Source organism: Excalfactoria chinensis, chromosome 1, assembly GCF_039878825.1.
Source record: "Excalfactoria chinensis isolate bCotChi1 chromosome 1, bCotChi1.hap2, whole genome shotgun sequence".
Lineage (NCBI taxonomy): Eukaryota > Metazoa > Chordata > Aves > Galliformes > Phasianidae > Excalfactoria > Excalfactoria chinensis.
The window spans coordinates 43,736,676-43,762,821 of record NC_092825.1 but is presented as its reverse complement, the minus strand read 5'-3'; the positions used below and the strand labels follow the sequence as shown (position 1 = coordinate 43,762,821).

Genomic DNA, 26,146 nt, shown 5'->3' with positions numbered 1-26,146 from the left:
AACAGTAATGGGAACAAAGAAATTCTTTAACCAAAGTGGTCCCAAACTGACATGTAGTACTGCTGTTCTCTCTAGCAGATTTAATTGCCAGCTGAACAATGCAGATATCTGTGGCAAGGATTATTTTAGGAGTATGTTCCACCAGAAAAGCCTACACAAGTGAAGTACAAGAAGACATGACTAAAAAACTCAGATATAAAGTTTAGGAGCTTAGATAATTGTTGAACATACAATTTGTTCGACTGAAAAACAGAACTGTTGCATCTTTGGAAAAAGGAATTATTTTATTCTCCAAACTAAGTAAGCAGGCTGAATTCTATTCACTATGTTATCTATAATTCTGGAATAGCAGATCCAAAAGAACTCTCCTTGCAAATATATTGCAAAATACATGCAACACAAGAGCATATTATGACCAATTCAGGCCAAAAGATCAAACATTTTTAATAGCCATAGCTACCTGTACTGAATTAGGACCTTTACAGACATCATGGGCAACATTTATGCAAGAACTGAAAAAACATGAAAATTAGAGCGTTACAACTCTAACTATTGTTTTGGTACAAATAGTTAGGCACAGTACTTCTAATCCTTGCTTTGCGTTTTGACAAGACATTGTGGGAAAAGCTTTTGATGGAATTACTGAGTTTCACATGGGAGTTGACCTCTGAATATTTAAGCTCTAGAGCAAAAGTAAGAGTAAACTGACTGAAGAATAGGCATATGCGGTACAGTTGCTGATCTTTCTTAAGAACATCTAAGCCAATGTATATGCTTTAAATATTATTTTCTATTGCTCTCAAATATATTCACAGTTTGCCAACCAACTGAACTATTAAAAGCAATTAAGTGCTCTATCTGAATACCTGCTCTTAATAAAATTGAGAAAACCTTTTTATCACTGTATTTTGTAGCACAGCTCAATATAATTAAAAGCCTGTGAGCAACATTTAGAAACACAAATCCAATCCTCCTATTTTATAAAATGTAGATGCATTTCTGTTATGGTTGCAGAAAGAAAAATATGCACTGCTGCAAAAGATCTCTCTGTTACTGAGATATGTTTAACCTTTCTGTTATTTGGCTTTATTGCACTTACTATCTAGCTTTATTAAATTTTCAAAATAGTTTGTTTATCCTCATTCTGGGAAAGTAGGTGGCAATAATTTACAAATATGTCAGTGAAAAACAGACCAGTGAGCTGTTCTTGGCTGACACGTTGTCAGTGCACACAACGAGTTCCTCCTTCCTCTTTCACACTTCTTTTTCTTTCTTTCTCTCTCTCTCTCTCTCTCTCTCACACACACACACACACACACACAAACACACACAAGTCTCCAGTAGAGTAAAATTTTCAAATAAATACTGAAAGTGATGGAGAAGAATCCCGGCTGACATCCCATCTGTTCCCATGAATTAAATTTAGAAATCATATGTAATATAGACATTTCTGTCTGAACACCATAAAGCCCTGACACATTCAGGCTTTCATTAAAAAGCTCTGAGATGTGACTTGAATAACAATCTGTCTTAGCTAATTAGTATTTTCAGTTTAGCATATTCACTTTCAGACGTATTGCTGTTTGCACATGGTAATTTAGGTAAACAGAGCCCATCCACAGCTGCATCAATTAACACTGCTAATCAAAACTGAATTCAGGTAATTAGGCACATTTATGCAAAAAGTGTGTAATTTGTGGGGAAAGCTAGATTCTTCAGTAATATTTCAATAAGTAGGAGTCTCTTTTTGCAAATAAGACAAGGAAATAATGGTAAATCATCTCTAACATATACATGATGCATACTCAGTAACAAATATCTAAATTAAATCTCACTAATTGGTCTGTATTTTCAGAAATTGGACTATATCTTTTGATATAAATGTTTGCCTCAACATTTCCACATGGAAAAGTGGATTCAATTCTGACTAAAACTTTAGTGATTATTCAGACAGGACTTAAAAAGTTAATGTCTCCTCAAGCAGTTTTTGAACTGTTGAACACGATGGTCCAAGTTGTTCTCATTTCCACTCAGACAATTTTTAATGAAAACTCACTCACTTCATTTTCAATTTAATTTCTTCAACGAGGATATCTTTTAGTCTACTTTAAAGTAAAGCTTCTAGAAATTTATCTTGCTATTCATTTTAAAGAATCTAAAATGGAAAATACTTAAAAAGCCTTGCACTTTGACCTACAAAGTTTTATGACAACTTGAAAACAAGCAAAAATACAAAAGCCATATAAGAATCTACATACTTATAACAGAATTCTAATAAATAAGGAAACTGAATGAAGGATCAGTCATTATTCTTCAAAAGTTTTCATATGGAGCTATTTGCGTTATTCAAATTCAGTTCTCTGTTATGCACACTTCCATTAAGCTAAGCAAGTCTGATGGGCAAAAATTCCATCATCAACCTGTTGCTAGTTTTCCATAAATTGTAAGACTGATAAAATGATCACCTAGGTAATTTACTAATTTTTTAAAAGAAGCTTGAAAGGAACTTACAATTTTTGTTACTTATAGCTAATTTATTCTTCCCATAACAACAAAAAAAAAAAGACAGAATAATTTTATTTCCAAATTCATATAATTTGTTTATTCAGACTAGTCAGCTTGCATCTTCTGTCCTAGTTCTAGGGTTACTTCTGGGCTGGAATACATAATACATTTTCATCATGTGTAAACCTACAACACAGAATATGTAGCTTTCGTTATGAACTTCACTGCTAATGTTTTTAAAACTTTAAAATTTAATCCTACATAGGTATTGATATCGCAGTGCATTTTGTGGTCACATTACAGTGCATACATCACTATTTAGAAAATATCTTCTATATGGAAAAGCATGAATTGTACTGTCATTAAAGATATATGGAAAATGCTTAATATATACTGTAGTTAAAGATTATCACACCTCCAATTTTCATTTAGCTATTGGCAGAGCAGAATATTGAGAGGATGTTGACAGAGTTCAGAAGAAAAATAAAGCTTACAGAAAAAAAAAAAAAAAAAGAAAAAATTTTGAAGTGTTTTTTATTCAAATAATCCCAACTACTGCCAATGTAGTTAAATATCACAATGTTGAAAAAGATGGTTTCTAAAGGAAAGCACCAGGTCATCCTAGAAGTATGTCTAATTCCGTATGCCATCATGGCTGGGGAAATGAGTCATGATGTAATAATTTCTCTGCTGCAAGAGAGAATCAGCTATGTGTTGTACTACAGGCTAAGCAGTTGTTTGGTCTCTCATATGACTTATTTACATTGACATATAGTGAATATTACTTAATCTTATGTGAATTGTTTCTAGAATTTCCTATACTTGATTAACAATTTTGTGAAAGAGCAAACCAGAAGCTGTATGGACTAACTTCATATTCTACATGTTGCAATCTGTAGGAAGTGAGTACAGCAACAACATCCTAGCCTCCTTGCATCACCCTGTTCTCTTTTTTGCCTAAGGTAATCAGCTTTAGTAAATATTACAACTAAGTTTCCAGAAATATTTTATTGCACTCTCCTGTCTGTTCTACCTATACCTGTCACTTAACACAAAAACACATTTAGGAGCCTCTTTTCACTGATCACATGTATTGCTCACATTATTACTTCATCATGAATTGTCCTGATGCACCACCCTTTGAATATATTCTGGACTCCTAGAGTATCATACTTTCTTGCATTTTTTTTTCATTTTATGTGGAGTCATAATAAATGTGTGGCAAGACTAATTGACAATATAAAATAGCAGAGTGCATATGGAGCATGAAAGTCATACTAAAGTTCGCTAATAAAATAGGAATTTCTCACACAAGCAGCCCCACTTGTTTTCCTCTCCTGCACTGCTCTACTCTAAAATACACAGGGAGATGGAGAGATGCAACTACTAAAATTTGAAAAAACGCTGGGTGATGAATATATACCTATTGTTAACTAAAATAGGATGGGTACTTATTAAAAAGATCCTATGAAACACTGGTTTCCTAAATTTTTATTAAAAAGTATGTTCCAAGCACTCTTAGCACTATGACATATACAAATTTAAAGTTTATTTTTATATAGAGAACGCATCTTTTTCATAAGAAAAGCTATGGCAATATTTCATTTCTCCAGTATTTATAGGGTTAATCCAGACAGTGCAAAACCTGTAGTTTGAAGAAATAAGAAGCAAGAGCCCAAAGCCAACAATTAGTTCTCTACACCTTACTACAGGAAAAAAGCTCAGTAATTTACAAATGTTGAAGGGAGTGCTATCTCCGTAATTAAAAATCAGGCAGAGATCCTTTTGGCAAATGGATCTCTTTGTTAAACATCCCACTAATCCAAGCCTGGAGGTATAATTCAGTACCCTGGAGAACCCCCTCTATGCTTTTGCCAGCTGTTCCATTTAGGTCACTCCACCACAAGTTTTGCTTTTATCTACTCCTCACTTTCCTCACCAAGTCCCAGAAGCAGCAGCTCATCTCTCAGAAGGCTGTTTAAAGTGTAAATGAAAAGCCTAGACAGAAGTGAGCCACAACCGCAGGGTCCTTAATTTCTGAACTACAATTCCTTGGACTTCCCTGTCTTGACAAATGCAGTACGAAGTCTTTCTTGGTGAAAAATAAGAACATAGAATTTAAGTGGCATATTCATAGTCTTTTTAGCATTTTGTGTCTGTATAAATAGGGGAATTTTACTAGGCAGAAAGTCCACTCAAAGCTAAACAGAGAAAGCAGCCCTTCTGCAACTCTCTACATTGATGATACTGGCATGCAAGAAAAAGGCTTCACAGAACCATTTTATCACTCCTCAGACAGTCAAAGAGAAGTGGATATGGAATGGCATACCACGTAGTTTGATGCAGAACACTTTGTGCCAAGGACCACAAGCACCCCTGGCTGGAGATCTGTTCCACTTGCCTCCCTTCTTGGGTTAGCAAAGGAAAGAGGCAGTGATGCTACAAGTACTTCTGTGCAAGCTCAGCCTCAGGTAACTAACCTGGTTTGAATCTTCTGCTATTTTGTCACAAATCTTTAACCATTGTTGCTCACCAGAAAGAGACAAATTTAAAATGAATCCAACTATAGTATTTCTATCTATTCTAAATCTAAGCTCTCAAATTCTCTTCAATCCTCAAGAACTGCTTTTAAGCCGTATGGCGTTTTATAATAAGACACTAACCTCTCATTCTGAGAAAAGCAAAACTATTTCACTACAAAAAAATCCAATCCTAGCATTCATTATTTTATTTTTATTTTTTAAACAAGATAAGAGCAAGACAGGTCAACTGGGAGGAATTTAAATACATTCAATGTTTTATGAAAGATCTATAAAGAAACTTAGAGTGAACACATCACTCAGGTCTGTAATATTTATTATATGCTAATATAGTGTGCACACAGTTACCAGCTGCACTGTGAAGTCCCACAATATATTACAAATTAATTCAAAGATTACTAGTTTCTCCAAGTCTGCTCAAGTGCACAGCAACAGTGACTCCAAAAACCATTTGCATGACTTGACATCAGCAAGTAATCTCCCACAGGCTTTAGGCAACTACTAACCCCATGGTCTGATCCTACTCGTGCTGGCTCAGACCTAAGTACATGCGCACATGTGGTTTGAAGGACTGGGATCAGTATGTTCAAGTGGTGCAACCATTCCCACACCTGCACTTGAGCTGCTCTCAAGGAAGCGCTGTCAGTCAAAACATACGTTTCTGCACACTTATAGAGATGACAATTAAGGGTCAGGGAGAAGAAAATAAGGCAACACACGACTCTTTACATCTAATTCCACAATGGTTGTCACAGGTGAGCAGCCCAGCTCCCTCAAGCTCCCTTGAAGGCTCAGCAGAACCCCTCACCTGTATTATGATCCTGCTCATGCACGTTCCAGCCAGTTTGAGGTCAAAACCAGGAGATAAAGTATTTCACTTGTGCTTTCTACTGCTTACCTTACTGATGTGCCTCCACGCGCTTCTGCTGATATCCCTGCATGATGGTTTGTCTCAGACAGCTGCTCCCAGGTTCGGCGTCCCCATGGCACTGCTGCTTCAGCGGCGACAAGCAGAGCAGAGAAAGGATGCCACTGGGCAGCTCCAGCAGAGCACAGTCATGCACCGTCTGCAAGCACAGCTCACTGAGTGCAAAAGGAAAATTAAAACATTTTTTTCCCTTTCACTTGAATGACACGGCACACTGTTCTGTGTTTGCATTTAAATTGGACAGAATAATTTAGCACTGCCTTTTAATTTCAGGAGGGTTAATCACCTCAGCAAAGGTCAATCAAACTTTAATCTCCAATAAAATTGCAGCAGCTTCAGTCACCTGCAGGACATTTATTATATTCTTATTTCCATGCAAAAGAATGCATCGCTAATCTTCTAACTCTTTATATTAGCACATCTGCCATTAACATTTTACTAAAATTATTAATTCCTCTGAAACTATTACAAGAGCTCATTTCTACACATCTCAGAAGATAATCCTGTTAAAATCCAGCCACATCTATCTGACATTGCTTTAGTTGTCTGCTCTAATCCTCACAACCATTTGATACTCCAACTGAGTTCCAACAATGCATAGTCTCAATTACATCAAATATTACAGGGTTTAGTTTAGAACAACAATATAATGTTTTAGTAACTTAATCTTCCCTATTGTCTGCAATTACAATACAAATCTATTTTGCCACTGTTCTCGGCATTACCCATTCAAAATAAAATATCGATTTTTAAATTTTACTTAGCACCTCTTGAAAAGCCGCAGATTTAGTAGGCTAAGTTAAAACCTGGAATATGTTACTGATGGTAGCAATAATCACGATTATAGAAATATTTTTATGGCCTGGAAAAAAGTATTTCTTCCTCTGAACAGAACTGTCTTTTAAGGCACAGACTATTAGCAAATAAAGAAATAATAATAATAAAAGAAGGCTTCGGTTGGCACTTCCAATTTGGTCTACTACTTGATAATAATTTTTCTGAAATTTAAGTGACTGAGAATTGCAAATTCTCCCACCAAAAACACAAGCCAGGATTAGTTTGAAATTGCTATGACATTTGCATCAGTTCAAAGCTATATAGTTATTTAAATCAAAACAGTAAATTATAAAATAGAAAAGAGTACATCTCCCAAATATTTTGTTTTTAAATAACATCAACTGTGTTAGCTATACAGCAAAGCATTCCTTCAAACATTTACTGCAACAATTTGATCTGAATGCTCAAAACTATTTTACCTGTAAAGACACAAAGAAGAGCAACAGAAAACTCAGGGACAGCTTATTACAGAACTGAAACACAATGCAAAGAATACATTCCCAAATTTTAGAATCTGGCACCAATTGTTAGAGCAAATAAACCCCAATAATACTAAAACAAATTGTTTTTGCTTACTCTCACCATGGTCATATTAACTCCTGTGAGAGAGAGAAGGAATTGTCATATGCTATCTCATTTCTATTTAAAATGGATTTTTTAGCCACAATAACATTTTGACATACCGTAATGTAAATAAACTGTTCTTTCCCATCCCAATATTTCCTTCTGTGTCTCTCTGTCTTTCTCTGTCTCTGTCTCCCTCCTCTTTTTGTTTTAATATATGGCACACAGACAGACACACGCCCCCGTCACTGTCAATATGCACACTCATTAGCAATATGTCAGGCTGGCATTTTCAACACATACTCCAGAGCATAACTGAACTACCACGCAGAGCGCGTACACACACACACACACACACACACACACACACACACACCACACACGTAAAATACATCCGCAGAGAAGATGAGCTCAGTGGAGTCATTTTTAACTTGGAAAACTACAGAAACATGCAAAAGGAATACGTAACATTCTCAAGCAATGTTTTATAAAAGTGCTATGAAGAGGCTTTTCAGCTGATGGAACCGATGCTGCTTGCATTTCAAATACACACACAAATATGTATATATAAAGGAGAATATTTTAACAAGATATCTTAACAGTGAATTAAAAATGCAAGCATACAGGGTTTTCCTTCTTCTGCCTTTCAAGTTGCATTCTGACTTGAAGAACTGAGTGCAAAGAAGCATTACGAAACAAAAACTGAATTGAACTACAAGTTCCTACCAAATAGGCTGTCAACAGCATTTATAATTCCTACGACTGAGAAAAGTATCTATGAAAAATATTGCATCTGTATTTTTTCAAAAACCATCTGACAAGACAACGAAGAACACCTCAAAAAGGTGAGTAGTATTGAACTACAGTTTTGGCTATCTCCCTTTTGATGCACTGATAACGCATTCAAAATTGCCATTGCCAATGCTTTAAAATACAACAGAATAGCTTCATGTGTCACACTGAAATGAAAGATACCATCAAAGACCCATTCACTACATTTTTCAAGTGCACAGACACAGGAGAAAGGTATGGGGAAAGGAACATACCTTTAGTTATCCCAGCGAACGACTTCTCTCCACATCTACATAGTCCTGTGGCTCCAACAGTACAAAAGTCGACACTGCAGTGCTTGTGATCTCTGTGACAATGGTATCATACTGCCAGCAATTTTTTCGATTAAACTTCTCAGACATGGTAGCAACTTTGTTAATTATGATATTAGCCAGCTGGCGGGTACAATCAATCATCCACTGTAAGAAAGCCAGACAAAGAGACATCTAATCATTGCAACCAGAGCAGATAAATTTTGTTCCTTTCTTATACGTGTCAGAGATTCTATCCCTCCTGACCCTCTACACAGCCATCGACTGTCAAATTTAGATTCAGCAAGCTCCCAGCATTTCTTTATCCCTGCCTTAGATCTGAAACTCCTGGTTATCAGGAAGACAAGCGTCACCAGCTGTCTCAGAGCAGGAAGGCAATCAGGTGAATAGTACTTATTATCTCTCATTGCGTCTCAGGAACGACAAGATTGATTTTGGACCAGCAACACATCCAGATCCTAGGCACAGCTACTACAGCTTCCAGTCCAAAATATGGCACATACATAAAGCTGACCCGAGACTACTTAATACCACATATTAAAAGTTTGACGCTTGGTCACTGTTCTGTTTCTATGAGATCTGGGTTTCTTTTATCCCTATTCTTATTTATTTATTTATTTATTTTCTTCATGCCTTCTGTGGATATTCCCTTATTCCAGACCTCCGTCCCCTCCATCTCAAAAAATCCAGGCAAGCTTACTGCACTGATACTCCAGAGACTGAGTTTCACAGTTGGGTAGTCTTAATTGGGCCCACAGAAGCAGTTAGCTACCATTAAAGGCTTCTCTGTATACATCTTCCTCTCAACAAGTCTAATAGTCTATAAATTCCAACTAGCAAAGCCAACACATTGAGACGGTTAAAAACACAAATATTTTATGCACTCAAAATATAAAAACATGCTAATGAAATATAAGCCAATAGACAATTTCAGCATTGCACTAAAAAACAATGCTTCATCTTTTTGTTTACTGGAATGTCTAATGATCTTGTGTTGGTGGTTCAAGACTTCTCTTTTTTTCCATATATGAACTGAATGCACAACAAAGTACTGTAAGGTAATTGATATAAAGTAGAAAAAATATTGCAGTAGCAGAAATACCATCACAGCCCAGCATTCCAGCATAAAACTTGATAACTTTGAAACGCCTTCTGATAATTCCATTTAATAAGTTAAAGCTACGTGCGGTTGTCAACTAATACTAACTTATTAGATCTTGCAAAAATTTTTCTGTCCACTTTTTTAATTTGTGTTACTCTAGTTAACATAGCACTTGGACTAACGGTCCCTTTTCTAAAGCCACATATTGTCAGGAAATGTGATCCTACATTTACTTCAGTTTAAAGGCTAGTTTCAAATTAAAATTTCTACCCAGCAATACCACACATACTCATTTGTGTCATCTTATCTCAAACAACTTTAAGTATTAAAAAAAAAAACACACACAAAAACAAAACAAACAAACAAGAAAGAAAAGACCTTGGTTTTTAACATTTCAGTTGAAAACAATACATTTTTTCTTGAAGGTTATCACATAAAAGTCAGATAAAATTTTCACACTTTCTCGCGAACCAAACAAAATAGCAACAGTCAGAAAACAACAGCTTGTGGGAGTATCAATTATACTTGACTGCACTCCTTGAAATTACAGTGTTGCCAGAATCTGCTTCGTCTTTCCGAGTCAAATTTTTCTTTCATGGATCTGTCTCATTTAGAAAGCTTGCAAAGCCATATACAAGAACAGTTACGATATTTGTTACTGGTCAAAACACAACTAATTGCTTGCTGATATGTGTTGAAAAGGATAAAGGCAGGAAAATAAATGTCATCCTCAAATGTAATGCCATCCATCCAGTCATTTTGAGTCACTAATCAAGTATTATCTCAGCTTCTCGGTCAGATATTGAAGACTGCACCAGTTCTGCTCTGCTACTTAAACTCGAGTTGTTAAGAAGTTGAGATCTAGCTCAAGCACTTTCACACCCTACTGTCATCAATTTTACAGCAGACACACTGTTAGAAAGATCAGTCCTAGCTCAACTAGAATGACTAATTCATTTTGTAAAAATATTTACAACAAAGCAAATTTTACTCAGAAATTAAGGAAGACTATTATACATTATTATTTCTTATTTCAATTGCTGTACCCAAATCAGATCTTGCTTTTATAGACAGCCTGTAAAAATGAAGAAGTTGTCTTGTTCCTAATATCCTGACAGATAAGTATAAGACAAGGTGAAATCATTGTGTATAGCAAATGAGGGAGTCTTGGAAAGTACACAGGAATAGGAGGCTGAGTAAAAACCAATTCCAGAAGGTGAATCAAACCATCAGACATATAAGCTTGCCTATAGCAGTATCTCCAGCCAGCAACCAGCATGGACCTGACTATGTTTCTAAGCTGACAGAGCAGATCTGAGCTGGCACAGCTGGGAAACAAATGGATGGTCTCTAACACATCCAAATTGAAAGTCTGAATTGCAGCATGAAAGAAGGATAAAATCTGGTGCCCAAGCAGCACTTACATTTGTATATTTTCAATTTTTCAGTAAATATATCAGGCTTTTCTGTCATGCTTTTTTTTCTCCTTACTTCAGAGGACACTGTGGAAAGACATAGAATAAGTCTCACCTACTCTACTCTTAGCTTTTAGGCTGGTCATTTGTGCTCTCCTCTGTCACACCCAGGATGAGGGATACAGGCATGACAGAGATCTACTGGGCAAGAATTATTTACATATTTCTATACCTAGCCATCAGTGGAATGACTGGTCCATTGAAGTACTGCTCTCTCTGTTAGCAATAACATAGGCTGCAAAATTGATTTGAATTTATTGTTAACCCTGTTTGAGCTGGACCCTGGACTATAGAATCATAGAATCATAGAATTGTCCAGGTTGAAAAAGACCTTGAAGATCATCAAATCCAACCGCAGCCTAACCAGTACCCCATCTCTAAAAAAAAAAAAACAAAACCACTCTGCTAAATCATATCCCTGAGTACCACATCCAAACGGCTCTTAAACACATCCAGGGATGGCGATTCAACCACCTCCCTGGGGAGCCTATTCCAGTACCTAACCACCCTTTCTGTAAAGAAGTTCTTCCTAATATCCAACCTGAACTTGCCCTGGCGCAACTTGAGGCCATTTCCCCTCATCCTGTCACTTGTCACTAGTGAGAAGAGACCTGCCCCACTCTCACTGTAAGAACCTTTCAGGTACTGGAAGACGGCAATAAGGTCTCCCCTCAGCCTCCTCTTCCTCAGGCTAAACAGCCCCAGCTTCCCCAGCCTCTCCTCATAGGGCTGATTCTCCAAGCCCTTCACGAGCCTCGTTGCCCTTCTCTGGACCTGCTCCAGTACCTCCATATCTTTCTTGTGCTGAGGTGCCCAAAACTGGACACAGTACTCGAGGTGAGGCCTCACCAATGCCGAGTACAGGGGCAGGATGACTTCCTTAGTCCTGCTCACCACACCATTCTTGATACAAGCCAGGATGCCGTTGACTAGTTGACCTCCTGAGGTCTCTTTGAAACTGAATTATTCTGTTAATATATGAATTGGCTGAGGTAAAAAAAAAAAAAAAAAAAAAAAAAAAGCACCAGAGTTGGCAAAATTTATGGGAGATATACCCAATAACATGAATTACGCCTGTAAGAATATTCTGAAATGTTTTGATAAACCATAACAATTGTATTGCACAGTCTCAGACAGACATTAGATGACTTTTTAAGTTATGTAAACCATAAAAACTTCAGCCTGAAAAACCTTCCATTTGTACTCATGCACATCTTCAATTCAGTACTTCTTTAAAAAACTTAAGTGAAAATACATGCATATTATATGTAAATTATACATTTAAAATAATGGACAGATTAATGAAAGGAATATTCTTCACCTTGCAGGGAAGCGGGCTTTTAAATTATTTTTTAATGTTCAGTGGCTCACAATTAATAGAGTCCGCACATTTGGCGACAAGAACACAGAAACTAAGGCCAAATACAAGTACATAAAGTCAGAGCAGGACACTGCACAGATGCCGGCTGGCTAGTTTAAGGAATCACACACATGGCAGAGCAAGCATATGAAAGACAGTGTCCTCCTGCAGTGAACCTCTTCATGAAATCGAGAACTTCAGATGCTCAGTTATGCATCAACCCACAAATCCCTTCACCCACTGATTGATTCCCTCTTAATTCCAAGAAAGAACATATGTAGCTACAGACAGAGAGCTTCTGGTATAATTTCTCATTTTGGCATGTCATACTCATCAAAAATAGCCACGGATTTATTTTACTGTATTTTTAGCAGTGCAAATCAAGAATCAGCCTTTATCATAAATTGCACATATTGCACATCAAATGGAATGAAAACATAAAGTTTCGCGGCACTGAACAATGTCTGCAATGGTCATGTGTAGCTTCTCCAGGGGGAAGCTCCTCAAGGCAGGTGTGAAGAGGCCACATGTTGTGTCAATTCTTAGAACAGAATGAACTAAAGTGAAATATTAACGTGTTGTAAGAAAAATGACCTTTCTTACACTCCATGAATCGATCAAGGAAGAAAAGGGATAACAACCTTTTTTTTTTTTTTTTTTTTTTTCCCTCATCATCAGCACATATGAGCTGATGACTTCTGCTCTAAACAGCTCTTAGGTAAGCCCCAAAGCTGATTTTTCTTTCACTGATATTGAGTCACCCACACTTGTAGCTAAACATCTCATCTTTAACAAAGTTCAGTAGCACGTACCCAAGGAAAAGCACAAGTGTGTACACAGAGCAATTTTTTCCCAGTGTAATTCCCATCTACTGCCTATCCATGATGAGACTTACTTAGTACAACAAATGTCAGGATGACTTCACACAACACATTAGGCAATTTCTGTGACACAGAATGACAAAATTAATTAATTAATTAATTAATTCAGCCCAAGAATCCAGTGAAATATGTTACATACCTGGCAATTAGCAAAACTCATGTGAATAGGAAGCCAAGAGTAAAATGAAATCTACCAAAGTAATTCTATCTTACTGAACAATAACAACTGAAAATTAAAAAGAAAGCAAGTCATTCACACACATTCAGAATGCCAACACTGCACAATTCTGGATTAAATAATTTTGTTAGTACCATTACATCACTCTGTAAGATAAGGCAAGAAAATCTTGCATTGTCGTAACAGAAAGATTATTTTTCCCATATACAGAGCAACTTCTGAAAGAGGGCCTCATTAGGTCAAGTGAGACATCGGAGCCGCAGAGCTCCAGAAGCTGGCAGTAGCTCTTCCCTGAAGGCACCATTTTGCAAGAAAGTAGTGTGCAGGAATTCCTTCTCAATTTTGCACTTAAAAAGCCTTTTCTAAAGCAAAAAGTTCCTACCTGCACTAAACTGGAATGAATTTCATTATGCTTATGGGACGGCAGACAGATACATGGAAACAAAGAGTGAAATGACATCTGAATTAAACAGATTCTGGAGACAACAATGAGTGAAAAACACGGTGGTGAAAACGTATTGCTATGTTACAGTAATGCAGTTTCTTTAGGTCATATTGTACTTTTTTTTTTTTTTTTTTTCCCAAAAGTAAAAAAATGCACTTACAACTGAAGTATTCTAAAGTATCCATTTTTCTTTTTTTTCTGTACAAAAATGAAGCACGTAGAATACTAATGATGAAAACACTAGCTGAATCAAACTCTGGTACCTTATAGACATAGCCTGTCCAATGTGTAGCATTCCAAACAAAGCAAAATAATCTAAAATACACGGCAGGTAGGATTTTTATTTATTGCCTGTCTATAAATCATTATTTAAATAAAAGTAAAGTGGTTGCTATAGTTATGCTTTGGATTTGGATTTTCCAAAGGTAGGTCTCAAATCATGAAACTACCCAACATGGGCATTCAGGATTTCATTAATTTTCCAGATTGCTATAAGATGCTTTCAATACAATTAGTTAATTTTCTGACGGAGAATGCTTTACACCCGGTTAATTTCAAAACAGTTAAAAAGCTGTAACTCCAGAGAGAAAATAAAATAATAATTTTAAATAGAAGACAAGATGGCCAACCGTGCAACCATTTTCATAAAAATCTCAGAACAGCAAGTTCATACAGAGTCTTACATCAAGCAGTAGCTAAAAGAAAGTACAACAGTAAGAGAAATATAGTCGGGAGGAATAATGATATTTATTATAACAGACAACAAATACACTTTCTTGCAGCAGATGTAATTGCATTGTACAACATCAAGGTCTTTTAATGTTTCATTATGGAAATTATCGTTATATACATTCCTATCTATCTTTGTCACCGTGAAACAAAGCCTAACATTACTCATTTTTTAGACTAATTCCAAAACAAACATTGCAAATTCTTGTGGTAAGGAATACATGTCTGTGTTGTACGTCACTAAAGTTTTCAAAGTCACCAGAACAGCATGGATACTCTAATCTTCTGGAAGTTCAAGTTCAATCTGCACAGTTGTGTATTCTTTTTAAATAAATCCTAGCAGGCTCAAAAGGAAAAAATACTTTTTTCTCTCCACTTTAAAAGATTGTGTTTGCAGGAAAATATCAAAGGACTCCTGTGCACCATGACCAAAAAGATCATACTTAGATGACCAAAAAAGCATCACTCAAGGATCCCTTTCCAGTTCCACATGAAATTTCCTCCAGTTTCTCCAACACACAACAGTCAACTGCATCAGGCTTCACCACACAGGGAAGCAAAAGTTCCACATGAGGAGCCCTCTCCTGTGGAAGAACAAACAAAACAAAAGAAAACAAAAAAACAAAAGCACCCAAATGATGCCTATTCCCTAAGCATTTTTAAGCCAAAAATATGACCATTTTATGGATGAAAACAAGAAATAGCCTTGTGCAATGCCATATATTAAAGATGCTGCACTGCAGTGAAATATATCAAACCTCTTATGAGCAAGGACTCCTTGAGATTTTAGCTGTTGCAGACCAAATGCTCTTTGCTCACTTGAAAATGTGCTTGCCACTTTAGCATTAATGATCACTAGAGGAATTAAATTGCTACTGTCACTCAAAAATAGAACACCGATTTAAATCTTTTCAAGAAGGGAACTTAAGCTTTCTTGCATAAATGCTGGAATCAAATATACCATTACAAAATGCTTTGTTGATAGTATTACTTTAAGCTAAAAAAATATCATCTAAATTGTCCCTTTTCAGGTTTCATTTAGAAAAGGGGAATTCATCACTAGTTATCATAGTAAAACTGGAGGTAAGTTAACAGTAACTTTCCACTTAAAAAAAAAAACCTAGAGTTCTGAATAGGTTTAATCAAAACTGCCTGGAGCAAAATAAGTCCACAATTTATCCCTGCTTTATCCCCACCTAAGGAGGTGCTAATTTTGAATAGAAATTTAGACTGTGCCCCTAGCAGGCATGAACTTCAACATATGCTCATGTGTTAGGCTACAGTTCAAGAAAGCACTGCTTTATATTGGCACTGCCCAGCAGTGCTGTAGTTCAGATTTTGATATCCAGTAGCAGCCTACTTCAAAAGTATACACTGTGACATCCTCTTATTCTTTGATAATTCCCCCATTTATCACACTCACTAGGAACAAAAATCTGCAAGTTTGAAAAGAATTTATAAATTAAGTGTAACAATTCTGATCAAGTCTCTAGGATGCTAAGTGCCAGCCCTAAATAAAACATGCTGGCTAGGTTTTTGCCCATGTTTTTAAACACCCATACCAACTTAATTGTGATTAAGTTCTACAAACAAGTTCATAGTACGTAAAAAGACATGTCAGAAGGAACAAAGTAAAACTGATGAACTCAAGTGGAAAATAAATAATAAATAAATAAATCACCAGCGAGGAGTTAGGAAGATCATGCATTAAGATGAAAGATGAAACAGATGCAATACACAGCAAAGATCAAAGAGCTCCATCAATTCATTCTGAGAGTCAAAATCCAGCTGAGCATGGGAGCTCTGTCCGCATAATAAGAAAGGTTGACTAAAACATAAGGATTAAACAGATGAGCTGTCTCCAGTGGATGTATGGCATAGGAAGCCCTGCTGAGCCACTTGTAAAGACACTTTGGAATTGTACACCTGCTACTTCACAGTAAAACCTACAGGAAGCCAGTCTGGAAGGGCAAAGAAATCCACTAATGCACTAAATAGCTATCTTTAGGAGAAAAAAAGAGTCGATACAAGAAAATGACATTTAACAGCTTTGCTCTTCTCTCTCCAGCTAGTTTGTTTACCAAATATTTTTGTCAAAACTGAATATAAAGAAATTGCCGCAACCATTCTCTCATTCCCTTGAAGTAAAAGAAAAAGACTCATTGCTTACCTGACCTATGAACACAATCATGAACATACAGCAGGTTCAGTCTAGAATTCTGAATGAAAATATCTGTCATCATATGACAATTCTGGGATCTTTTCTTGTACTCCATCAGTCAAATTGTCAAAGCTCTAATAACTTCAGTGCAGCAGTATTAAATAAGTCTGAAGGTCACTAAAATTGATATAACTAGTAGTAGTTGATGCCATGCTAAATAGTCTTACACTTAAACCTTCAGTTTTCTTGTCCTGTTCATTAAATAGATTGCAATAGAAACACTTCAACAATCAAAAATAATAGGTAATGACTCATTTCTTTTCTCTCATTATCTTTAGTAACAAGAAATAAAACCAGAAAAAAAATAATAAAAAAAATTGTTTATTTATCTGGACATACTAATCTGAATAATTCTAGTATTAAAATAAAATCCCCATGGTCCATATGCACAAACCTTATGTAGGTAAAAAACTAGTACTATCTCTCAATTCAGTCACTTCATTACTCAAAGAAGTCCAACTGCAGTTTTCTAAAGCTCATGAAAGGACAGAGCTATGTGCTACACCTCACTGCAAGGGACAGACAAAAGAAACCCTTATGCCAGAAGGCAGCAAACCGTAACTTAAAATAATCAGAAAAAAAAGCTAATTGAACATACACACGCTTGGAATTTTCTTAAGGCTCTGCTTTCTGCTGGATGTTCAATTAATGTCAGCAGCTTGCTACAGGTGGCTCTTTATTTATTTTTAAATGAATGTTAGCAACCTGCTTGTCCCACGAATGTTATTTACAATCACATCTTTTATTCTTGTTTTAGTTGACAGGACAATCTCTTCAAGGATCTGGGCAGAGCTGATCTATTTGATTTGCACGTTATCTACTGCCTGCAGATACAAGCACTTTGATTGTTTACAATGCAGGAGTAATTGGTGACAGTTAAATAACTCCAGAGACTGATTTAAGAGTCCTTCACCTACTGCATGAAAGTAGGGCTTCGTCCCACAGCCCTTCATCGAGCTAAATTCTTAAAGATTTCATTACAGAAATAACATATTAAAAAAAAATCAAATGATATGATAATTGAGATAATCAATTCCTTGCCAGCATTATGTACAATTTTAATTGTTTTAAATGAATTTGTGTTTAAAAATGAAAATTATCATAAGAAGCAAGTCTTTTCAAATTTCTCATTACATTTCCAGAATTGGTTGCAAAAATGAGTTTGTATTGCACAGCGTTAAGTCAGATTTCTACAGTGCTTCTTTCAGCAAACAAATCCAAAATAAGAACATGAAAAGCAAATTCAGCAAGTACTGCTATGAGGAATTTTATGTGTTGTTTCATTGGTAATACATTTCTTCCTGATTGCATATGTTCAGGCTGTAGGTAATATTTAAAACAACTTTTCTACAAATTCACCTAGTCTTGAGCAGTCTGAGAACGACTTTGCTATAAATAAAGCAGGGTAATATTTTGTTTAGGAAAAAAGTCATAGAGCACATTTTATTTGCTGGCACCATTTTATGGCTACTGAACTTTACTGTTACACAAAATGGTGTGGAGGCACAATACCAGTAAGACTACACTGATCGCTAAGGGAACAACTCTTAAGTAATATTCCTGACTTTTGCAGCAGAGTAACGAGAAAACATTAATGAAATATGACACCTTAGTTATTATATGCTGCTGGACAACATCATTCTGGACACAGCCTGACTCAGGTGCTAAGGCGCTCTGTGGAAAGACATTCCATTAGTACTGCATGAAGTTCATTATGGCTCAGGAGCAAGGCTGAGGTATTCAGGAGGACATGGGTTATCCCTGGTCCTTCTTCATCACTGCAGCTCCTTCAGGGAGTACTGCAGCAAGACTTCTCAGCAACTTCTTTATAAAATTCAAATAGGTTTGGACAGGCTGAATGGCTGAAGCACCAGACAAGTTTGATGCACATGGAGGAGGACCAAACTGAAGCCAGTGGCACAGCCAACATGCTCATGCAGCACTGTGGCTGCTCTAAATCCTTGCTAGATCATCTTCGGTTCCACGCAAGGTTAACTGCATCATTTCTCAGTCCGGTTTGGGCAGAGTTCTCTTTTCAAGAAAAGGAAAACAGAGAGAAAACTGATAGTACCTAAATCCTTAACAATAGAACTGCTCGATTTTTTGGGGCATAAATATTCTTGTTAGTGCACCGTCAAGAGGTAGCCCATCATTTTACAAATTATAAGCAGCAGTGAATGACACCAGGACTCTTGCACATCCCAGGTGCACATCCTACAGAAACCACTTCAGATATGTAAGGTGAGGCTTAGCCAACTTTTCTTCCAAAGAACTTGGGGAAGACACCATTAATAAAATATTACTGCACATGTGAAAATCACACCACTTTAAGACTAAATTGCAACTATTTCTATAGAGACATTCACAAGACATTTCTCCTGAGATAGAGCTGCCACCTTGAAAAATTTCACCCTGAGATTCCCCAGCTGTTTCAGTACTACAGCTGTCATTTTAAATGTCAGAGCCATCCCTTTTCATAATGAAGGTGCTGTTTTTCTTCCTCTGTCTTTAAATACTCCTGAACAGTTTTAGATAATCTTGAAGTAACTTTTGCAATGAAAATATTTAATATGTAAATGAAAAGGCAGTATGAGAAGAGTTCAAAACTAGTGCTAACTGGGGAAATTGGCTCTACTGCTATCTTAATCATTAACCTCTATGCAAGATCTGTGGTAGGATGTGCTTGCTTATTTACTTGTTTATCTTGCTTTTAATCTGAATAAGACACTTTGCAGTTCTTGCAATCTCCTGTTCTAAAATAACCAGCTTTCTCCCCGTAAACATCTAGAGATTCAGCAGAAGGAAAACAATATATTATCAGATTCTTTCAAGTAAAAAAGGAAGAAAAAAAAATCCTTTTAAGTTTCACAGTTTAACCTAGAACTTTAAGAAATACTTTGAAGTATGCCAAACCTAAATAAATAAATAAATAAATAAATAAAAATTACTTGCACCCAACTCTGAAACTCTCCTTTGCAACTGGCTTCAAACCAGACTTTGTTCTGCCTTGACAGAAAATAAGAGCCATGATTTTTATATATATATATATAAATGGTGAGGCAAGACCATTATTTTCCAAGTCACTCTGATGAGTTATGTGTACAACAGATACAACTGTTCAGTTCTGCATATAACTCATATAACTCCGGCTTGTCTTTGTAAACTTTGCCCAGTGGATTCAATTTCCTATTCTTAAGCCATTCTTCATATTTCCTGAAGGAGAAGATCAGACAATAAGCTATATGCAAACTGTAGCACCATTTCAGAGAGACTACAGTTATCAGTGTAATTTTTATCTTCCACCCCGCCATTCAGTTTGTCTGAAAGGCTCACATCCGTTGCACTCTCACTGTAGTATTTCAATTGTACTTCAACCAGGCAAATATATTTGCTGAAGTTAAAAGTGTATTAAAATTGATACTAGGCAATCACATTGAATAAGACAGGTGGGTTTTACAGTCACATCACACAAATGAAACCCTGTTTGTAGAAAAGTTTCCATATGCAGGGTTTGTTTTTTTTTGAGACAATATATAAAAACACATACATATTGTAAATGTTACTACACCCAGAGTAAATTCTGCTTTTACAATTTGCTTTGATACAATGCCATGAATAATCTAACTCCATGTCAAAAACAGATATTCAATCTCATATTGAAACCTCATTTTGATCTATCTGTTCAACTTCATTTAAATAGTGAACAAGGTGATACACAATGAGAACAACAGTAGAAAAGTTTTGATCTACAGTTTGTACTTCAAGCAAATTAGATAACATAAAATAAAAATGAAAATGAGCCAAAATAGCCCTAAAGAAATTTATTTTTTCTTTAGATTTAAAATACTCATAATAAGCAAAATCTGGTAATATTTCTTCAGCTTTTCAGATTTAGCTTCCACTGATGAAGACAGCACTACAGCGTTCACTTGCACATGATCATGCATACCTAAATCTGTAGAAAAAAATAGATCTATAAGTCCTTTCTAGTCTGAACTCTTCAAAATGGATTATAAGCATTTCTCTGAATGATTTCAGGCACTAGATGATATAACTACATTCAAGCTTGCCACACTTCAGCAATGATCATTCATTTACCATAGTTTTCATTATATCCAAAATGCTTCAGCTTCATCAGCAACAGATGAATTCATTAATTTCTTTATTAATTCAAACGATTTTTTTCCAATTTTTTAGAAGCCCCAAGGTTTGCTCAGTAATATTGGCTCCTTCTCTGCTCCATAAAATTGTAATCAATCTCTATTATTGTCATGAAAATGGTATTTGTCACTTTGCTGAGAAAAAAATAATCAATACATCTTGCAGGGCAGAACAGGCATTTAATGCAGTGAATTGATGCCTGTTTGAGAAATTTAGCTTGCCAGTAGTTTGGGACAAGCTAATAGAAAACCAGAAAATTCACTGAAGGTTGACAGATGAATATACAGACATGCCACAGAAATTAATATTTGGGCATTTTGGATAGCCTGTCATTTCACATGGTAGACAGAAAATAGATTTAGACAAGCAAAATCCCCAAGGAAATCCTCTTCTTTTTTTTTTTTTTTTTCTTAATAAGACAAAAGCCAAAAAGTACATACAAGAAGAAATTCTTCACTGTGCAATTTTTGTATTTATATATGTTTCTCTGACAAAATAATAATAATAATAATCTGATATAATCTTCTTTTTAAACGTATTGCTCCAGAGATGATACTGAATATGAAAGCACTGTTGAGTGCTAAGTGACAAATAGAGCAAAGGCTCTGAGGTAATACTGAATTACTGATCCTTCCAGAGAACACGGCATTATAAATAAAAATCAGAGCATTGCTTCAAAAATGAGTACGCAAATTTCACAATGTCCTTGTTCAGAACATCTTTTCAACCATTAAAAAACAGTGAAAGTATCATAATTGGTACCTACTGAAAAAAAAAAAAAAAAAAATCCCATCATACTTCTTGTGACAAATACAATATCCTCAAAAGAACTGCTAGAATTATTTGAACCTTGTTAGTAAAAAGTTACATGCTAGGAATGCAATCCTCCCTTCTGTCTGCTGCCATCTGCAGAAGCTGTCAAAACACTCCTCCTTCCAATTACGTGCGTTCTGTCTTTCACTTGCTGTACGATAAGACTATAATCTGTTTAATTCCCTTGTTTGTTTGGTTTAATAAACAACGCTTTAAAGTTGCAGGGCTCAACAAACACAGCATCCAACACACAAGCTGCAATTATCCATCCTTCTAGGAGCAGATGAGCACCACTGACAACAGATATATCCTACTGCCAACAGCAGGAAGAAAGGGGGGGGACAACAGTCTTGGACTTTTGTTGAAAGGCTTTCGTTTTGCCAGGTGCACCTGAAAAAGTTTTGGCAGTAAGTCATTAATCTGCTAAGGAGCATAATCTGCTCCTTTTAACTTCCTGCATTTTAAGATGGACCACTTCTGACTCTCCTCACTGTGGAGAAACTCTCAGTTCTATTTCATGGAAGTCTTTCAGAGACCTGAAAAAAACCAACAGCTAATACTAGCCTGAAAGCTATCACCACACTGCTCCTCCAGCACACAAGGGTTAACAAAGCTTCAAGAAAAAAACTGTCTCCTTTCTTAACTCCATTATTCCTAAGAAGGTGCCCTGATTCTGGGTTGGATGTAAATGGGACACTCTTCAGTGACTTGCCTGAAGCTCCTAGCAAGCTGCAACAGTGTGAATTTTAAAACCTGAGGTACCTATCAGATCAGGGAGCAGCAAAGAGAACACTTTTGTAAATGCCTGAAAAGGCAGCCAGACAATTGCTCATGGTGAAATGCAATCATGCTCTAATTCCACAGACTGAGCAAATGAGCCCATCACACAGGTGCTGTTTGGAAAAGAGGAACAACACTTTTTCTGTCATGTGCAAAATACCATTGCCAGGAAAAAGGAAGAGCTGCTGAGGACATCAATAATCTTCTGAACAGTCCAATACTCATGTTCAAATACTGGAGAACAGACGGGATGTAATTTAACACCTCCCTGCCTCTACTCACTTACAGAATTGAAATAAAACCGGGAAACAGAAGTCTCTAACAAGGTGGACACTGAAGAAATTCTGTGTCCCCTACTGCCTTCACCATTCTGTCATGGATATTTAAAAATATCCTTGCAAATTAGACCTCTATATTGCCACTACTGTTCTCATTTCCAGTGGCAACACTGAGACCAATTCTTAGCCATCAGTGGAGGATAGCAGACATCACTGAGATTCTCCCAAACTAGGCAATTTAATCCAAATTTGTACTCATTTGTAAAAGAATTCGACCTCCAGACTGACAAAATTTAGGCTGAATTTCCTAAACTAAATAAAAGGAAAATAAACATATCAAAACAAAATTTGACAAGCCTAGTAGTAAAGAAACAGTAACACAATTTGCAGAAGTTTTGTGCTCCTTAAAAAAACAAATCATTAAAATGAAATGAAATAAAGGATGTCAAACTCAATAGGAATTTGGCAACACAAACATACAGGTTCACAAAAGCCCACTGTATTATTATTATTATTTTTCTACCACCAAGTTCTAACTGCTGTTGTACAATACAGCTCCACACAGTTGGCAGGAATGACAGAAGTCACTGTTGCATGACATTGTCAGCATTTATGTTTATGCCTTGTATGAATGCAAACATTTGTAATTCACCCTAGGAAAGTTAAAGGGTTACTAGAAAAGATGACAGAATGTTACAAAATGCATGTACTGTATCTTGGAAATTGCTTGTATATTTAAGTCAGAAGAGCAAAGTACAGAGGAGATGTGACTGCAAATTTACTAGCACTGGAAGTACTTGCAAATGTCATTGGTTCCATGTGAATTTATATACCAGATCTGCTTCATGCCCAGTTTGGGAAAGATAAGAATAAACTCAGTATTAAGTATGAATATTTTTCTAATCAGTTTGGTGGACTGTGAGAGAAATACTTCACTGATTTTTTCAGGGGCTTTCAGAGCTAAATTTGTAGGAGACTGATGAGAAATTCAAACATTTTTGAAAGCACCATCCCACTTAGGAGTGAAAGGTATTTCCCAATTCAACTCCTACATTAGCTTACTGAAAAAGGGGTATAAATTTTAACCTATAGAATGTATTAAAAGGAGATGAGATTTTCCTGAATATAGTAATTTTTCAGATGGTTGTTCTCAATTTCACAGACACTCTTTGGTCATTTCCATATGAACAGTAAGAAATTCTGCTGAACTCAGAACGGACCAGTTTGTTAACAGAAGTAGCAAAGGAGGGCTCTCCTTCTTCTCCCCAGTCACTGATGATAACTAAGCTGCACAAATATTCTTAGCAAATTAATATATATATATATATACCTATATGCAAATATTATCAGTAAGAATTATGATTAACTTTCCAGCTTTCTTTGTAATTCTCTAAACACAATCCTATCTCTGCCTGCTTTCTCAGGAATATTAAACACTTTTAGGGTCTATGTGAACATTTTTTCCAGTAAGACTCACTGAAATGATGATGAAATCATGATTTTACATCTATATAAGTTAATAAATAATCTGCACTTGTATAAACAGTACAGGGAGAAAAGTCAAAGAACTAAAGTGCAGCCAAAATAGAGGATTATCCACTTAGCATCTGGTCTCATTTACCATAAGCACCTGTCATGGCCATTAAGTAAAGATGCTTTCAGTTTAATTTCCTTTGTACCTACAGTGTCCCTCAGCATCATCAAGGCATTTTTCTTGACTTCAGATAAAGAATTCAAAATACTAAGAAGCAGATATTATGTTGCTTTCACTTACTGCTACTGACCAAATAAAAAGTGTTGGGACTTTAATTTCAGTAATTTAGAGAAGGGCTTTATATGATATAGATTTTCTCCTGAACCCTCTTATTCCCCTCCATCCACTTGCAAATAAAACTAATTGATCAACAGAGAAGACTTCATACAATATTACATATAAATGACAACCAATCTAAACGATCTTCCTTCTCAAAATCTCACCTTCTTTTCCAAGAACAATTATGACAGATAATTTACATAACATGCCCTTTAAAGACTGAGATACTCGAGTTTTATGAAAAGTTTTTGAAGGGCATTCCTACAGCATCCATTTCTACCCCCTTCTTCTGCAAGGGCTATTAAGTTGAAGCTTAATGCAGAATAACAGCAAAGGTTGTCACACATACCCACAGCAGTGAGAAGCTCCAGTGAAGAACAAATTGTCCTAAGCCTGCTTTATTTGCCCCTACAAAGCATGACAACTCTTTTCATTTTAAGTTAAACCTATTCAGTTATGGGTTTTGAAGTCAAGGGGTCTTGAGAGTTATCTTTGATGCATAGCAGGATCTTGTGCATCAGGATGTTACCCATTCTTAAGGAAAACATCTGCACTGAAAATGCAGGAAGTCAAAATGGATAAGGCAACACCCTTTCATCTCCTCCCTAAGCTTCTCATCTTCAGTTGTAGACATAAAAACATGTTTTCTTTGAAGTCCAAGCTTTCTATTTCCTCCTGATCTTTACTTGTGGTCAAAGGTATTCCAAGGAAATTAACAGCCTTCATAGAGACCAACAGAAAGATACCATCACCACTAAACAGAAGGGACAAACTTCAGTGACACCACCTGCTACCTCCTTTGTGTCTACACAGAGGGATTCTTCAGTATGATCTCAACTACTCCCATATCACAGATGGGTGAAAGAGGTGGTCACCAGTTCTCTTGGAGCTCCCTACTTTCTCTCTTGTTCCTATAGGTCCTTATCACATCTTTCAGTGTGAAAGGGAGCACATAAGCTGTTTTAATTCTTACTTGAGAAAGAGGGAACCCAGCAGTCTTTTTATGTCAGATATTATAGTTTGGTCTGTGCAACAAGAAGATCCAAGGCTTGATCCGCCAGCTCCAAATGTCACAGCACAGGTACCAAGGTGGGAAATATAAGCCAAAGAAAAAATCACAAAATCTATGAAAATAAATTGTTTCATGTCTTTGTAGAGAACGTGACAAAATGAACACTGACTTGACATATGGTGCAACAGAAAAACACAATGTTGAATGCATCAAGAAGTAGCAAAGCAGCAGGCAGAAAAAGTATGAAGTGAACAGTTTACTCACTTCCAGCTGAGACAACAACAAGGTTATCAGTTTCTTGCTGCCTGACCTGGAAACACCAAATGGTGAAGCTTCTTCCTTACCATAGAAATGATCAAATGAACAGATAGATATTTTTGTTATTTCTTTCACCTTCAAAGGATATTTCCCCCTGCTTGAT

General features: G+C 36.2%; 1 long non-coding RNA gene across 2 annotated transcripts in view; it reads right to left on the bottom strand.

Moving 5' to 3' along the window:
• The window catches only part of LOC140255643 (uncharacterized), a 76,674-nt gene that overhangs the window by 14,566 nt on the left and 35,962 nt on the right, over nucleotides 1–26,146 (bottom strand). The window contains exons 4-5 of one of the 2 annotated variants that reach the window (XR_011904516.1): nucleotides 8,421–8,624; nucleotides 5,944–6,128 (exon numbers count right to left, since the gene is read on the bottom strand). This is a non-coding gene — a long non-coding RNA (uncharacterized lncRNA). Of the gene's footprint in view, nucleotides 1–5,943; nucleotides 6,129–7,493; nucleotides 7,566–8,420; nucleotides 8,625–26,146 lie in introns of those variants that run through there. The other variant, XR_011904515.1, reaches the window with a different exon arrangement.